This window comes from Anastrepha ludens, chromosome 4 (assembly GCF_028408465.1).
Source record: "Anastrepha ludens isolate Willacy chromosome 4, idAnaLude1.1, whole genome shotgun sequence".
Classification (NCBI taxonomy): Eukaryota; Metazoa; Arthropoda; class Insecta; order Diptera; family Tephritidae; genus Anastrepha; species Anastrepha ludens.
In genome coordinates, this window is record NC_071500.1 from 79,314,301 (window position 1) to 79,331,615 (window position 17,315).

At 36.0% G+C, this 17,315-nt stretch overlaps 1 protein-coding gene across 4 annotated transcripts in view; it reads right to left on the reverse strand.

Moving 5' to 3' along the window:
• Window positions 1–17,315, reverse strand: part of LOC128859955 (uncharacterized) — a 451,250-nt gene that overhangs the window by 356,477 nt on the left and 77,458 nt on the right. For all 4 annotated transcript variants that reach the window (XM_054097133.1, XM_054097132.1, XM_054097131.1 and 1 more), the window contains one exon: window positions 15,079–15,102. The gene's annotated coding sequence lies outside the window, so the exon portion shown is untranslated. The remainder of the gene's footprint in view (window positions 1–15,078; window positions 15,103–17,315) is intronic.

The window sequence follows — 17,315 nt, forward strand, 5'->3', positions numbered from 1 at the left end:
AGGCCAAAAATGGTGATATTTTGAAATGATTGTATGGGGAACCCCCCATGGGAGTTCCAGGGGGTGTGCCACTGGCATGGGTGGATCGGCCGTCCAAAGTTAGTGGGGGTCGGTCATACATTTGGACTCGATTGGAGCACTCTAAATGGGTCAAAGTGGGATTTTTCGTTCGACCCAAATTGGGGGACATCAGAATTCGTTTTAGAGGTATGGCTCCTTCGGCAAAGTTTTTTATTTTGATCCCTAGAATACGATTTTCACAGAGCAATGAGCGATTTTTAAATCGACCCGCCTTAATATATATGTTATATAATATGTTGTTAGATATGTTTTTTGATTTTTTATGTGCGCAGTGAGGATCAAACGTAGAATTTATAATCGGCATGTTACACACAAACACTTTCTAATGCAGTGTGGGGATACATTTTTATATTCAAGTAAGTTTTTTTCTCAGTAAAGACTACTACTGGGGCACATGCGTTATATCGGTTATGAACATTGTTGCGTAAACTGACTATGTTTTATAAAAATATGAAAGATGCCACCTATACTGTCATTTTATACATTCAATAAAGCGTTTAAACCGGTCATTACCCAGGCGACACTGTCCTCGAGATCAACAGCTAACAATGGAGGCGATGTATTTTATGTGGTGTATTTCATTTGTTTTGTTTCATCATTACATGAGCTGTGCCCACCTACCCCACTGATACCCTTGGTGTTGTGAAGTGTTCGACTATAACAAAATTTCATTACCTAAAAGAGGGAGCTGTACTTTGATGGCATTAACGATTGGCAATCGTTCCCAAGTTTGGCACACTTAAGGATGTGAGCCTGACGTTGCAGTACTGGAGCAGCAATATTTGAAGCTGAATTCCTGAAAAGGGTGCCACTGAGCGCAGAGCCAATCATATTTCATACGATTAGTCCAGCTGCATTTGTGGTCTTAGACTTTCGCGAAACGAAATCAAGAATTGTTGAATGACCCATTTTTGGGTATTTTACCGAACTACTTCTCCAATTTGTGGTGTGCTTCTTGATATTTTTCCATAAATGGATGTACCTGCAGATTTATGTTGCCTCGGAACGGCTGAAGGTGTTTTGTACACAGATAAAAAAATCAGCTGAACAAGGCTCACATTCTTTTTTTGTAGAGGCTAGAAAGTGCCACACATTTACCTCGTCGGTGTAGTTTGATAAAATAAAATTAAAATCTTTCTACTCTGGCGCGGGGCGGAATAATACAACATTAGTGCGAGACAAGAAAATACCATTAGCTTAGTTTGCTGCGTTCCAGCATAAGTGGAAAGGAAAACGCAACCAAAAATATTCAGTTTTAATTAAATCTTGTAGGCAAAACTTGCTGCTTTAATTGACTTACTTTTTCCTTATCTAACTCAAGTTCTATAGCGTATTGCATATTACCGTATAAAGTCTCGTAAGATTGTACTAATGCGTTTTTATGTATTATCTGAAGATACTTATGTTGCAAGTACTCCCTGTAGGGAAATGCGAATTCGGAATCATGGCCACATACTCGCAGGTCTCTTACTTACCGTTTTATACACAAAAAAATTTTAAATTTTAAAGTGCTGGTATCTTAGTAACTGTAAGTTGCTGCCCATTGCATTGCTCCTTCAAAATATGCCATGTAATTTTCAATAGTACCCCATTGCTCATTAATCACAATTGGAGAAAATATTTTTGATAAATGTGCACATACAACTATTTCTCTTGGAGTATAAAAACCAAAACAAATCTTTGCTGTTGTCTGGTAAAAATAAAGATACTACTACTACTAGTATTTTGCAGAAAAGGCACCATATCAGCAAATTGAAAATCTTTGTCTCTTGTTAGTCTGTTTTTGCCTGCAGGGACCAATCTCTCTCAACTCAACCCCATAAGTTTAATCTTGGCAATTGCCGCATTGTGTTCCCATTATTCAAAGTCATTTCTCAATTAAATAGACAAAAGCGAAGTAAGGCAAAAACAAATAAACATACGGACGCAAGCAAACATAGGCAATGCAGAAATTCTATGCTAATAATGCATAATTCTCAATTAAGTTCAAGCAAAGTAAATAGTCGAATATTTCCGGGTGTGCTAATTTGTAGCGAATGTAGGATTGCCAAGACGGGTTGTGGAGAGAATGTCAAGTGGCATCAACACACTTATGTTGGCATAAAAGTACATATCAAACTCAAATGTATGCCTGCACGAAATGTTCTTAGGACGCGCATATGTGTGTTTGTATTTGTATATGTGTATGTATTTTACATAGTAAACTCGTCAAAGCTAAATCCGTTTAGGCTATTCATTTAGAGAGAAGAATGTGGCAAAATTAGGAGCGCACAAAATATGTATGGATGCATAGAATTGAATTAAATTCTTGTACTGACCTGACTTCAATTATTGTACTTATGCACTTCCATATGCTCAGATATAATATCTGATCTTAAATTTGTATGTCTATGGTAGCCAGCTGTGTACTGGAAATATTTGTCTCGAATGTTGTGGAAGTTTCCATAAATAAAGCAAGAAATTAAGAAGAAAATGGGGAAAATTAGTTTGGTCTCATTAGGACGAAGTTGCATGAATACTGTCCGTGAAACTATAGATCTATTGAAGAAAGTGGTCGAAGATTAGGACATCTCCAGCAAATAACCTGGGCATGCATCTATTGATACGTTTCCACCAAAAACAAGCCCAGGGTGTACAGATTTTGGGTTTGAGAAAATTGCCAACTGTTTCCATTGGGTGCTTGGTTTTTTTTATTTTTTTATTATTATTTACATTGTAACTAGTTAATAAATTATAAACTAACGAACAATTTGGATTTAATTTTGTACAATACAACTAAATTTAATAATACTCTGCATCAGACTTGCAGGGAAATGGGCTACTGCGTGAGTTGGTGCGGTTTTTTTTCGTTTCAGCCTTTCTTTCAATTTACTGGGGTCAACTAGGGCTGAGGCTTCGCTATTTCCATGGTGGCGTAGTCTTTCCATATGAGACTTAGCGTTGATGTTGATCGAAGTGGCAACTGATTCGATGCCAAGGTCACGTTCGATATCGGTGTTGCGGACGTACCCAGGTTTATTAACAGCGCATCGTAGTATCTTATTTTGGAATCTTTGTATGGATTTTATGTTGGTTGAGCTTGAGCAGCCCCATAGCTTTATCCCATAGGTCGAAAATGGTTAAGCACCTGCTTATATAAAAGAATTTTATTGTATGGGGATAAGGCTGATTGGTTGCCCATGAGCCAGAACATGTTTCTAAATCTGATATCTAACTCTTCTCTTTTCTTTTTAACGTGAACATTCCATCTAAGCTTGGTATCTAGTGTCATACCTAAGTATTTGGCGGTGTTGTGATACGGGATTTGCACGCCGTTTATATGTAGCGGTAGATATTTGATTTTCTTCTGTGTGAAGTCTAAATGAACCGATTTGGTTTCGTTTAGTTTTATGCGCCATTTAATGGTCCAATCGGAGATTTTATTTAAATAAATTTTAAGGTTTTTGATTGAGTCAGTCTGAGTTTCTCCTACCGATAAGATGGCTGTGTCGTCAGCAAAAGTTGCTGTGGAGCAATTTATGTCATTAGGTAAATCGCATGTAAAAAGAATATAAAGAATGGGTCCCACCACGCTGCCCTGTGGGACGCCAGCTTTAATTTCCTTAAGTCTTCGTATTTTATTCGGAAAAAACGATCGGATAAGTACGATTTTAGAAGTACGATTTGTTTTGGTGGTTTTATTTTGTTGAGGAGCCCAACGTGGCAAACTTTGTCAAAGGCTTTAGACACGTCCAGAAAGACAGCAGAGCACACCTTTTTTTCCGCAAAGGCGTTTTCAATGATGCGAGTAATTCTTTGTACTTGATCAATGGTAGAGTGTTTTGTGCGAAAACCAAATTGATGCACTGGTATTATATTTCTTTGCTTAATAATTATGTTGAGACGTTTGGCTAAAAGCTTTTCCACCAGTTCTGTTATAATTGGTAGGAGCGAGATAGGCCGATACGATGTGACATCATGCGCTGGCTTCCCTAGTTTATTAAACATAATTTTTTCAGCAGTTTTGTAATATATAGAGATATGGTGCAATTTGAATGTGGCGTTCATTATTTCAGTAAACTTATATATTGTGCATTAAGGAAGTTGTTTTAAAATTTCAGCAGTAATAAGATCACAACCCAGGCGCCTTTTTTGATTTTAGCTTATTTATTTCACCAAGCAATTCGGAATCCGTAACAAGGGGAATGAATTTTGGCATCAGCTTCATAGGTAAGTGGCTGCATTCCTGCTGCCCTCGACGTGTCATATGGCTTAAAGATGCTCTCGAGGTACTCAGCAAAAATATTAGCTTTTTCTTTGCTGCTTTTGGCCCAAGAACTGTCTTCTTTTTTGATTGGTGGGTACAGTGTGTTACTGGCTGTGAAGAGTTTTTTGTGCATTTCCAGAGCGCGTAATCAGTGCTGCGTTCGTTTGATAAGCCCTTTAGATAAGTACTCAGAGATCTGTTTTTAAAATCTTTTATTTTCTTGGAAATTTCTTTCGTAATATTATTTAGACGTTTTTTGTCGGATGGAGATCTTGTACGTAGATAGAGATCTCGTACGTACATATCTTTAACATCTTTGGTATATTTATGACCTGATGTGATAAACTTATTTCCGAAGTGCTTCTCCAGGCTGCCTGTTGTATAAGGTTAGATAATCTTAATATTTCATCATCTAAATCGGAAGTGTTGGTAATTTCTGCATTGTGATTATCCTTCCACGTATCTAAAAAATCATCCCCTTTCTGGCGGTTTGTTGAAAATTCATAAAAGAAAAGGGAAAGGGCAGGGCATTTCTTGAAGAAATAATTTAAAAGCCCATCATTATTCGGGAGCGAAGAGCTTTTAATGCCCTGAATTTCATCGATAGTTAGCGAAACATTGCCAAAATTTACAGAATCAGAAGAAATATCGCACATCACTAACTTGTTGAAGCAAATTTGATTTGCTTTTTAAGTAAGGCCTGTTTTACTTCCCTTTCAACTGATTAAAACCACATAACTTTCGGACCAGCTCCCATTTGCAGAAGGTGCGACGACTATGAACTACTTGTATACGTAGAAATCAGTTCCACTAGTTGGATACCACAGTCTAGTGTGCATATGTATATGTGTGTGTATGTAATTGAATGCCCATTTCGAATATTTCAATTGACCCAGTTTCAACATAAAGATAATCGCAATGTGTAAGTACATAATTACAAGTACACAACACAGGAAACAAGCATCAACAACAACAACGAATAAGAAAAAAAATATAGCAACAAATAGTAAAGGCAGTAAAGTGGCAGTAATGGCCAAAGTACAAATAAGTACAAAATTGATATGGAATATACGAGTAGAAGTAGATGAAGGAAAGTTTTGCGGTAATGTCGATGGAAAGTCGAAGGCCACAACAAAGATACGCGATTAAGACCGATGTTAAAGACGCCGCCACAATCACCGCCAAAACCATTTATGCTGATTATCCTATTAGTCCATATTGCAATATTCACAACAAATAAAAATGAAACTTCCAGCCTGCAAATTTTGTATGTTTTAATTAATTGGGTTTTTAATAAAATTATAGAAATTTTCTAAAAAATAGTGCATATGCACTATAACCCAGATCCGCAAATTGTACAATAATTATTTGTGGCTTTTAGATTTCAAACTAAATAATTTTTTTTCAATTTTTTGTCCACTGTCGGGAGAAATAAATAAGATAGAAATGAAGCGTCCTAAGAAGAATTTTCGCGATTTTCGCTTTTCGAAGACAAAGTGCTATGAAATAATAATTTTTGAATAAATTTAAGTGTTAAGAGGCGTTAAGTGATTGAATTTGGAATGGAAATATTAGGAAGCAAATCGCAGTGAAACACATAGGCAAATTTCAGGCGAGCGTACAGTTTCAGTCCGAGTAAAAAGCAAATACAATCGTATATGGATATAGTAAACTAATTAAGGGGGTATTCTAGTCTAGAAATTTGAAAAAATCGAAAAATTTTTTTTCAAAATTCGATAGTTTAGGTATTCAAAAATATCTCCCTAAAAGGATTTTGTAAAATTCGAATTATTTTCGAAATTACAACTATTTTTGTGACTCGACAGCTGGACTAGTTTGAGCGGTCGGCGAACTTTAAACGTGTTTTTCTCGAAACTACTTCGTTCGATACGGTCGGCACGATATCTCAAGTTCTAATCAACCGATTTGCTTGAAATTTGTCATGAATATTCCTTAAATATATCTCTATCGTATGAAGCTCGAAAAACTGGAAATTTCAATTTTTTAATATGTGTAAACAATTCGAGAAAGCTTAAATATAAGAGAAAAATCGACCTCAATTTTTTGAGTAGCCGCCATTTTATGGAAAAAATTTTTTTCCGTTTTTTCTGGTTCATACGATAATGACATTCATATTAATTAAGAATTTGTATTTTGTTTTTTTCAGATGACCACAAGGGTAGAAATCGTGACGACGGGGACACTGCCTTCCCCCCCCTTCCACTTCAAGGACGCATAACTCCATGAAAATTCATTTTTTTTTTTCAAACTTATTTTGTGTGCTCCTAATATAAATATATAAAAAAATGTATCGTAAAAATATCAATATCTTTTTTTTATTCATCGTCAAAAAATGCTCGAAATTCGGGCCTCTAGACTAGAATACCCCTGGTATTCTGTTCACAGTACCCAGGTTGTTCACTATATCAAGGTTAGTGTTTTTGTTCAAAAACTTCTTTTATTTGTTCAAAATACAAGTATGTGTATACATAAAAGAAAGAGATCATTAAAATAAATACTCACTTTTTCTAAGAGTTTTATTTTTAGATGTTAAAATTACCTTTCCCTTGTAGATTTTCTCCGAAATTGTAAATTTATCCACGCCAAATATTTTTGCCAAAGACGAAACGCTAACGCCAATGATTTCAGAATTTTCCTTTAAAGAAAGGAATTTCTTCGAAGGCATAATGCACCATAAATTTATTCGCATTTTGAAACCTTAAAATATATTTAAAAGACCACACTTTTACTCCCAACTGGTTTGCACTCACAAAACAAAAAATCAAACGCTAGCGCTAACGTCAAATTACAATTTAGAAGAATACCCGCTTTCGTTTCTGATTATTTTGCGTAAACTTATTTTTTTGTTTGCTTTCTGCTTGGTGTTGTTTTTTAAATTTTGTTCACTAATTAGGCCTTCGATTGTTCACTATTTGGAGTACTCCATTTAAAAAATCAGTGTTCACTATATCCAGATACGCCTGTAACTTTAAAATAATCAACTTGAAGCAAACCAAATTGCAAAGAAAAACTTAGCTTAAGTCAATATTAGCGACTGCCAATATTTCGGGCGAATATATTTCAAAAAATATATTTTTATGAAATTAAACCATCTTTCATTTTGGGTAGTGTGTATGCTTACTCAGTCGAAAATTTTATAAAAAATTCGGACCAATTTTATACATTTGGAGAAAATGGTCTGAAAGGTATCCTACATTTTACGATACTATACTACAGGGTGGGCCATAGAGCGTTTGCTTTTTGAACCACCTATGTTTCTGAGAATGGTAACACAAATGACATGTCAAATGGGTTCATAATTTACTTAAAGGTTTGACGTTTACGAAATGGGACGCTATACGTTTGAAAAAAATTGGAAAATATTGAAAACCTATTTCCAAAGTGGTGAGTCTTCTTCTTCTTCCGCGGTTACAGTAAATGTCGAGTGTTACCGTGACATGCTCAATGAGGTTTTGTTTGCAAAAATTGAAGAGGATGATATGGACGACATTTGGTTTCAACAGGACGGTGCAACTTGTAACACTGCCAAAGTTACACTCGAACTTTTGGCTACCGTTTTTGAATTCCGATATCAATTCGCCGCCTCGGAGCTCTGATTTAAGCCCGTTGGACTATTTTTTGTGGGGAGCCGTTAAGGACAAATGCTATGTGAACCATCCAGAGACGATTGATGCTTTAAAACACGAAATCGAAGTTGCCATTCATGAAATTAGTGCCCAAAAAATTGAAAATGTACTTAAAAATTGGGTTGATCGAACGGCCTACTGTAAAGCCAATCGTGGCAGTCATTTGAACAATATTATTTTTCATTCATAAATGACAATGTTCAATCTTCAAAATAAAAAAAAAAGTTTGAAAAAATGTTGATTAGTTTTTTTTAATAGCCGATTCAAAAAGCAAATTTTACATGGCCCATCCTATACTCAGAAATCCTCAGTAGAATCAGTGTCTAGTGTGACACTGGAAAACCTCTTTTTACCATAAAAACGTACCAACAAAAATATCTGTTCCTTCAAACCTATTGAATTGGTGGAATATTATACCAAATATATAAATAAATATATATCGTATATCAGTCACTAAAGTGGACAATTGTCACTGTCATACTGTATCACGGGGTGCAGAAATGGAAACCTTGTAATAATCTCTGTAGGTATTTCTCCGTTGAATGCTTCCATTTTGTACAACTAAACTAACTCCAATTGAAGTAAAAAAAAAATGTAAATTCTTTCTCTATAAGTTGGCTACTTCGTTGGTAAAACCCTCTATGAAAATTGGAAAAAAGGCACAAGAATCGAGTTATCAGGGACAATGTGTTCAAAATTCTGAATCCAGAATGTTGCTGGTAAAAATTTTAATGATGCAGTCCGACCAAGAAGAATTAAACATTTAAAGCTGATGAATTCCTGAAAAAAACCACACCAAGTGTCTAACAATTTTATTCTCGAGAAAGCAATGAGTGCATCATATACAAAACAACCTCCAAAACTGCTGAGAAGCTTGAAATCTTTTACGGTGATTAAAATAGAGCCTTGGTTCTATGGCTATTCTGCCATTCAACTTAATGGTTTTCGTTTAAATAAGGGGGATTTTTTATGAGCTATAGGAAAGTTTAAAAAAAACACACGTAAAATTCAGAAAAATACATGAAATTTTTATTTAAATTGATAGTACAGTCCTTATAATTTAATGCTTAAAGATTATTTCATGCAAATGTTGACCGCGACTGCGCTTCAATTGGTCCATCCGCTTATTCCAATTTTGGCATACTCTTTCCAATGTTTCGGTCGGTATCTCACATATAAATGCTTTAATGTTGTCTTCCAATGCGTTAATTGAACCTGGCTTGTCTGAATAGACATGAGCTTTAACATAACCCCACAAAAAATTATCTAAAGGCGTTATATCGCACTATCTGGGTGGCCAATTGACAGGTGCGAACACGCATTTATTTAATAAAATTCAATGATTTGCAAGCGTTGTTCGTTTTAAGACGATGAATCGTTAAAATAATAGAGCAAACTGAAGATGTTTGACAGTGAAACAAAACACGAAACGTGCGTCAGCTGTTTAAACCAACTGTTTAAAAAGATAATAGTTAAAAAATCACGCTTTAGATGCACTTCCAGTTGGAGCGTCTGAAATATTATAATCTTGCACTACATTCATCTTGAAATTCGTGTTTAAGATTCGCTCTCAAACCAAGATCAGAGCACACAAAGAAGCGCTTATTGGTACAACTTTCTTGACGAAATAGATCAAGGGTAGCCAAATAGTATTGTACGAGGTCTAGATACTGGGTGGGTCTCCATTCAGGAGAATACATTTTGATTGATCTTTCTCCAAGTATGCGAAGATATTATCTTGTAACTGTTCTAGATTACATTACCTGTTGAGCATTTTATCCGGAATAACCCCAAGGAATTTTGATTTCTATGCATTTATTTAACATTTTTTCGCAACAAGTACACGAGTTTGTGCTTTGTATGTACCAAGAGGTCTAACTACTAGATCTCAAAGAGTCATTTGTAACTAATCACAAAGGGTTGGCGGCAAGTTGCCCCTGTGGGCGAAAACTTTATGTCTTTTTCATTCCGTTCGAATTATAAATGAACTAACGACTGACTTCAAAAAGGCGAGAAAGAATACCTTTTTTCGCTGCGCTTGTTACAAAATTGGTAAGAATATTATTGAAAGCGCCAGGAAGACTTCTGATCGAAAAAACTATATTAGAAAATAACGAAAGTCGGTGAATAAATAGAATTTCTATTACAGAAAATTGTTTTCCGCTGGATTTGCAATAATTTAATTTTCATCATGCACGGTGATAATATGAGTGCTTCCTAACTATAGATTCATATATAGAGGGTGGTAAACATAGTGGTTTTTTTAATCATATGTTATTTTTTATAGTGACAACACTCTCTTGGAAATCTTAACAGAAAGTTGGCGAAATGAATCGCTTTTTGCTTGAACAATGTTGATAAATATTACGAACTTATTTCCAAAGTCAATGTTACATTCGGTAAACGGTCAGGGCTAGACATGATAAATTATGCTTCTGTAGCCGTATATTGAAGACATGACCTTGAACGATCTTTGGTTTTATTAGGATGGCACGCCATGCTAAACAGCCCATGCCACAATCGATATTTTGGGCACCAAGTTCGGTAAACATGTTAACATTCATGTCATGTCATTTAGCCTTGAAGTTGTGATTTGGTGCCATTCGACTTTTTTGTAGTGTGTCGTGAAAGCCGACGTTATGCGAACAATCCATTAGTGTTTCAGGTCGTTAAGTTGAATATCGAGAAGTTATTCGAGAGATAGGGCCAGAAACTGCAATTAGAGTGTTGGAAAAATGGATTAACGGAATGGGTTACTGCAAAGCCAATCGAGGCAGCCAAACGAATGCAAAAATAATACAATAATGTACCGAAAAAAATCAAGTTCAATTTTTGTTCATTTCTTGGAATTTTTTAAAAGAAATCAATTTGTACAAATGTGCTTAATTAAATTGAGTTTTAAGATTATCATTTTAATTTCGGGCGACAAGCATATTCAACTTTTTTAATTTGTAAATTGGTGTAATTTGCAAATTGTGAGAAGTTCGATAAACTTTTTAACAGCTAATTAGTCAGCTCAGACATAAATACCAATCGCATGACAAACCGCACTTAAGGTCATTGAAAGAAATCGAATTAATAAGCCCCAAACCCGCAATTCGCAATTAACTAAAAAAAATATATATATTTCTGTCGTATTTATAAACAGTACTGCAACTACATTTCTGAGTATCCATGTAGTATCATATACATACATACGCCTTACAATGCTAGCAAATTAGTCAACTGGATTACTTGGATTTAAAGAAAATCAAAATCAAAACGAAAATGCATTCCCGCGAAATGGCAACACAATGGCGCTGCTTCTTGAGAAAATCGCGTCTATGTCAGACTGTCTAACTTAATTGACTTCGGGAAATTTTCGATTCAGCGCTTTGCCACTAACAGCGTCAGCGTAAGTGGATTTAGATTAGGTGCAGATGTATAAGTGTGCGTATATAAGTGTAAAAGAGGTGTTTGGGAATCATATGGCACACAATAACAATTTGCTGCTTGCCACACGTCATACGCTCCCACACGCAACTCGCCAAAAGCACGAGCTTGTCGTCGAATCGCGTTGTATGTGGCAGTAATCAATTAATTTAATGGTGCGAGTTGTTTCTTACACCAAATATGAACAAATACTCGTATAACTGTAACATTGCATACACCTATATATACACATGTATGTATGTATGTAGTAGCACTTGATTTTGTGTCGAGCAGCAATTCGTCACTTTATTTCCGACATTTCCTAATTGCTGTACATATTTCTTGTGAATTATGTGCGAATTTTGCGAATATAATCCATAAAAGTAATGAAATACATATAAAATACATGCAAACCAGAGGTTGTTGAACTGTATTTTTGACTCGTAGCATTTTTTGCTTTTGTTTACTAAAGGGCGACCGCCTCAAGAGAATATTTTTGTGGTATTCCGCTAGCGGATCATGGATTCCTTTTTTCACAGTGTATGATATCACGTTTTCATACCAACATTGGCAAAGATTGGAGGGAATGAAAAAATGTCTTATTAAATCTTTTTTATATGAAAATATTAAGAGCTACATCTAAAATTGGTTAGGCAACGTACACTAAACCCTGCAGAGTCTTTCTATTGGTATTACACGATATATTGGATAATTTGATGGCTTAATACGTAACAAGGGGTGCACAATATAAGGGGTGCGCCCTTACAATCTGTCCAATGAAATTGTGGAACAAATTTGACAGCTCAGAAAATTCTTCTCGTCACAGCTGGAAAGGCAGCCAACGGCGATCAATACAGAACACTTTGTGTTACAGTTAATATTTATGTGAAAAAGGTTTGGTCCACATAGAAATTTAATATTTTTTAGGGAATTTTCTTTCATCTTTTTTTTCGATTACTTTTTATGAAAAAAAAAACAACTCGTATTTTGTACAAGATTTTAGTTTAATCGCTGACTATAGAGAATTCCCGAGAAAGTTGTCCTGGGTAGTTAAGGTCATTATTTTTTATTCTGACTAATTTGGTTGTATGATATTATGCCAAAAAGTTAGCCGTTTCCGAGATATTCGATTTTAAAGATTGCTAAAGACATGAGTTTTTTCCTTGTGCTTTACATTTTTTTTAAATGCTAGTTCAAGCGTCCGATTTTTTCTGTTTTCGTGATGGTTAAAGTGTATGTTAATTAACGATGATTGTTAATACGTGGTTACCATTCAATAGTGCCCAATTTGGAGCCCGCTGTGGGCATGAAAACAATTAAATCATATAAAATGTTGTTCTAATTGGAGTGACGGCATCGCAGGCAATGCCAAACCTGCGAGTGTATTTCTGCCATAAAAAACCATCTGCCCTTCGTAGGCGATATAAAACTGTAGGAGAAAACATCAAGACACACACCACAGATAGGAGGAGGAGCTCGGCCAAATACAAAACCACCAATTATTCAGCGTTACCGGGATGATGTCCAAAACTTTGTCGTTTTCGTAAGCAAACATGTGTTTTTTGGCATAAGAATCAACTTTTTTTAATGTTGGCTCAAGGATACAATGTTTATTCTTTTTTTAGTTAAATTTCATGTCAACCAAGATCTAAAAGTTAAAAGTGGCTGTTTGATAAAGATTTTAAGAGACGATTTTTCACTAAGTGTTTCCTACTTCCCATCACTGGAAAAATAATTCTTTGTATAGATGCTATTCTGTAAATTAACGGAAAAAAAACTGTTTTGTCTTTTAGTTAATCATGGTAACGTATTATAAGAATAATGTAACTGTCTATTCAGTTTCCACTCGATTCCAAACATATGTGCAAATCTAGGATGAAAATTTCAAAGCAATCAGTTAACGCAATTTTACGTCATCGTGGAGGTCAGTTACAAAAACACAGTTTTAAGGGAAAGGTATTCGAAAGTTCAAATAAATATTAAAGAAAAACTATGACCAAGGTGCTCCGAATATTGGAAAACTTCTTTACCATCCTTTTGCATACATATTTAGGAATAAGTTTTTTAACATAATGTGTGGCCGTTAGCCTCTTAAAGAGTAAAGTTAAACACCAACTAGCCCAAAACCATAGAAAACTTCAAAATTAAAATTCGAGACGAAATGGCAGCCCAATCGTCCGCAACGCTGGCAAATGTGGAAAATATCTATAAAGAACTCTCCTGTGTTTTACCAATAACTCCGATCTCTTAAAAGACATTGTTGTTGGAACAATTTGAGATAAATTAGAAAATTATAAGTTTAATAAAGGAAGGTAGCCAACTTTTATAAATCTATTGAACATTGTCGACGTCGTTCAATGATTCCATTATGAAGAGGCTGATACGTGTTTTTGGAGAAAGCCAGTGCATAAAATTCAATTTACTATTCCTTCGTAATCACAAAAAAACAAAAAAAAAACATATAAATTAGTAAATAAATGTTTGATACAGCATAAAAGAAGTTATGGCGGGTATTTCGGCCTACCTCCGTTATTTTTGGTCATGCTTCCAGCAAACCACGGTTGAGAGAACAGACAATCTGTTATTAATTTTCGTTTACGTTAATCAGTTTCGGCTTCAATCCGAGCAGTTTTGAAATCTTGCAGTGTACTAGTTTAAAGTTATGTATATACATACATACATATATATATAGGGTGCGCCATCTCGAGCTTCGGTATGGAAATATTGAATAACTTTGCTATCCATTGTCAGAAGGACTTGAGAAAAAATAATTTGGAAACGTCAATTCAGCACAATTTTAACGATGAATAACTTTACACCTAAAGAACGTGCGGAAATTGTGACCATGTATTTAGAAAATGGTCGTTCACTTGTGCTTGCTCAACGTGCATACCGTCGAAAATACCGCGGTCGTAAAGTGCCTTCTGGTAACACCATACGCAATCTGACTAAAAATTTTGAAGAATCGGGGTCTGTAGCAAATCATCAACGTGTTTCAGTTCGTAAAAGACGCTCCAATGAAATTGTTGAAACTGTCAAGCAGAGTGTTTTGAAAAGCCCAAATTTGTCATATCGTCACCGTGCCCAGCAGCTAAACATAAAAGGAACCACTCTTAGAAGGATTTTAAAAGAGGATCTTCACATGTTTCCTTACAAAGTGCAAATAACTCAACGATTATTGCCTACAGATGAGCCCCGTCGCTTGGAATACGGAAAAAGCGTGGTTCGAATGGCCCAGGTTGATTCCGAGTTTTGGAATCAAATTTTGTTCACGGACGAGGCCCATTTCCATCTCTCTGGCGGAGTGAACAAACAAAATTGTCAATTCTGGGGCACAGACAATCCTCACATTATCCACGAGAAGCCACTGCATGACCAGAAAGTCACGTTTTGGGCCGGCGTTAGCGCTAATAGAGGCATATCACCCGAAATGCTAGCAAAAGTAATGGAAAATTCGAAAAAAGAGCACAATATTGTGTGCCTCGTAAAGGTGGTCATTTGTTGGATGTTGTGTTTTAAGTGCAGTTGAAACAGATTGTAAAGGACAAAATCAAATAAAAAAACACCAACAAACATTCAATTTTGCTAGTTGCTAAAGTTATTCAATATTTCCATACCGAAGCTCGAGATGGCGCACCCTGTATATATATAAATTATTATTCTAAAAAGATAAAAGACGAACTCTCAACTTACCAATGAAGTATTTCACATAGTTTTCTGAAACAAATATAGGGAAGAGAAAATTAGTTTAAGCGTTAGTTTTAAAAATATTCGAGTGCACATTAAATAAAATCTGTAACTATATACTATGCATGTGTATATGTAAACGGAATAATTAAATAACCCAATAAATAAATACGAAATTTTCTGCACTAGAAAATATTCAAATTTGTATCACCGGGTAACAGTCTTCGACTGCTAACGTCCCAAATTTTGGCTTTCACTCCATTTGTCAGCAGAAGTCAGTGATTTAGCTTATATATTTACTTATATGTTTGTGTATATATAAAACAAAGGAAATACACTAAGGTGCCCCTAGATGTTGTTTTAAAATAGAACAGGTAATAATTTATGTAAGATCCGCCAAACAGTAAATTCATGAATGCCTAATATTTGAGAACGTCGAGACATCGATGTTGAAGGTTGTTCAGCAATACTTCGCGCTCTAACAGGAATACTCGTACAAGTATTTACAATAGAACGTCTAGTTTTGGACTGCCAGCCATTTTTCTATCCTCGACAGAACTACAGGGTTTGATTGAAAAGATAGGAACCTTCGTGCACGGAGCGTCTGTCAAGCGATCAACCGAATCAGCTGGTGGCGGAAAATGATCGTGGGGCCTTCCCCTTCCACTAGAAACCGGTCCGAGTTCGCTGGCAACAGCGGTGCAGTCAACATTGCTCCACGCGTGAAAGCTGTTTTAAAAGTGTTAGGATTTTGCTGTGGCGAAAATGCAGCGATCGTTGGAGCAACGTTACTCGATCAAATTTTGCGTAAGGCTAAACAAAACGAGTACCAAAACCATTGGGCTACACAAGGAGGCTGTCCAGTGCCCTGGTAAAACAGTGGCATAAGTCGTTCAAGGAAGGCCGGGAGGACGTGGAAAACGCATGTCGAAATCCAAGGTCAAAACCATGCTGATCATCTTTTTCGACTCTCGAGGCATCGTCCACAGCCTCTGCATTGGCCAAGATGGGGATTCTGGTGCTTCCACACCCTCCCTACAGCCCAGACCTGTCCCCTCCGGACTTGTTCTTGTTCCCGCGCCTGAAAAGAAAGCTGCTTAAACAAATAAGGCTCATTACTTTTCAATCAAACCCTGTAGATTGTCTTACACCCTTTGTTTTTGGTGTTTGGCCGAGCTTCTCTGAACGTCTAGTGCTGTGCGTCTTGATATTTTTCCACATATGGAGGAACTTACCGCCCCTGGATGGTAGTTGGGTTTTTATGAGGACCGGCTCTCGGAGCTATCAAACTATGAGCTGCATAAGCTTTACAGTGATATAGACACAGTAGCTCTGCTGGCTTGCCCATGTTTTTTTTTAAGCAGGTCATGAAGCTAATAACAGAGGAAAATGGATGCCTCCTCTGAAAGATCAGGTGGAAAATAACTTGGCCTCACTTGGCATTTCCAGTTTGTGCTTTGTGTCCTGGTGTGCTTTGTTTGGTGTTTGTTGGCCGGGCATGAAACACCAAATGCCAGAACATTTTATTCTGAAAGCGGTCGCCACTTGGCAGGCAATGGCAAATCCCCGAGTGTATTTCCTCATCACCAGTTGCCTTCATGGTCCATTCTTCTTATTTCTCAATTGTTTACTAAGTCGAAGTTATATTAATATATAAAAATAATGCAAGTCATATAAAAGTACAAGTGCATGTCAATTTGGCCAACTAACTTCTGGCAAACTGATAGTTGGGGCGAGATGTGCTTTGTGTTTGTTTATCTACCTAAAGTAACACCTAAAAATATCCTGCTTGCGCATTGCACTCGTAATAATGCAATTTCATTGTAACTAAACACACCATAAGTAGCTATTCATATGCAAATAAAAGGTGTAATTGTTTAGCTGTATAGCCGATTGTGTCATAACTTGATTACAGGTCACGGCATGATCACGTCATCCTAACAGTCGGCAGTAAGGTTATATGCTCAGTAGCTCAGTACTACAAACCTGGTGTGGACCATAGAAACCACTTTATACGTATATATCTTACATATGTGTGCAATTATTTAATAAAATAGAGATTTAGAAAGGCGCCTTAAAAGAATCATTGCAGTTGTATGAATACATCGATATTTTTATTATGTCTACGTTCTAGTTGAACTTGGCATAAACGGCTAGTTTATGGGCATTAAAAAACGTGTACTTTTTGAGCTAAACTATGATCTCATAGTAGTTTAATAAAATTATTTATGTCTGGTAGTTAA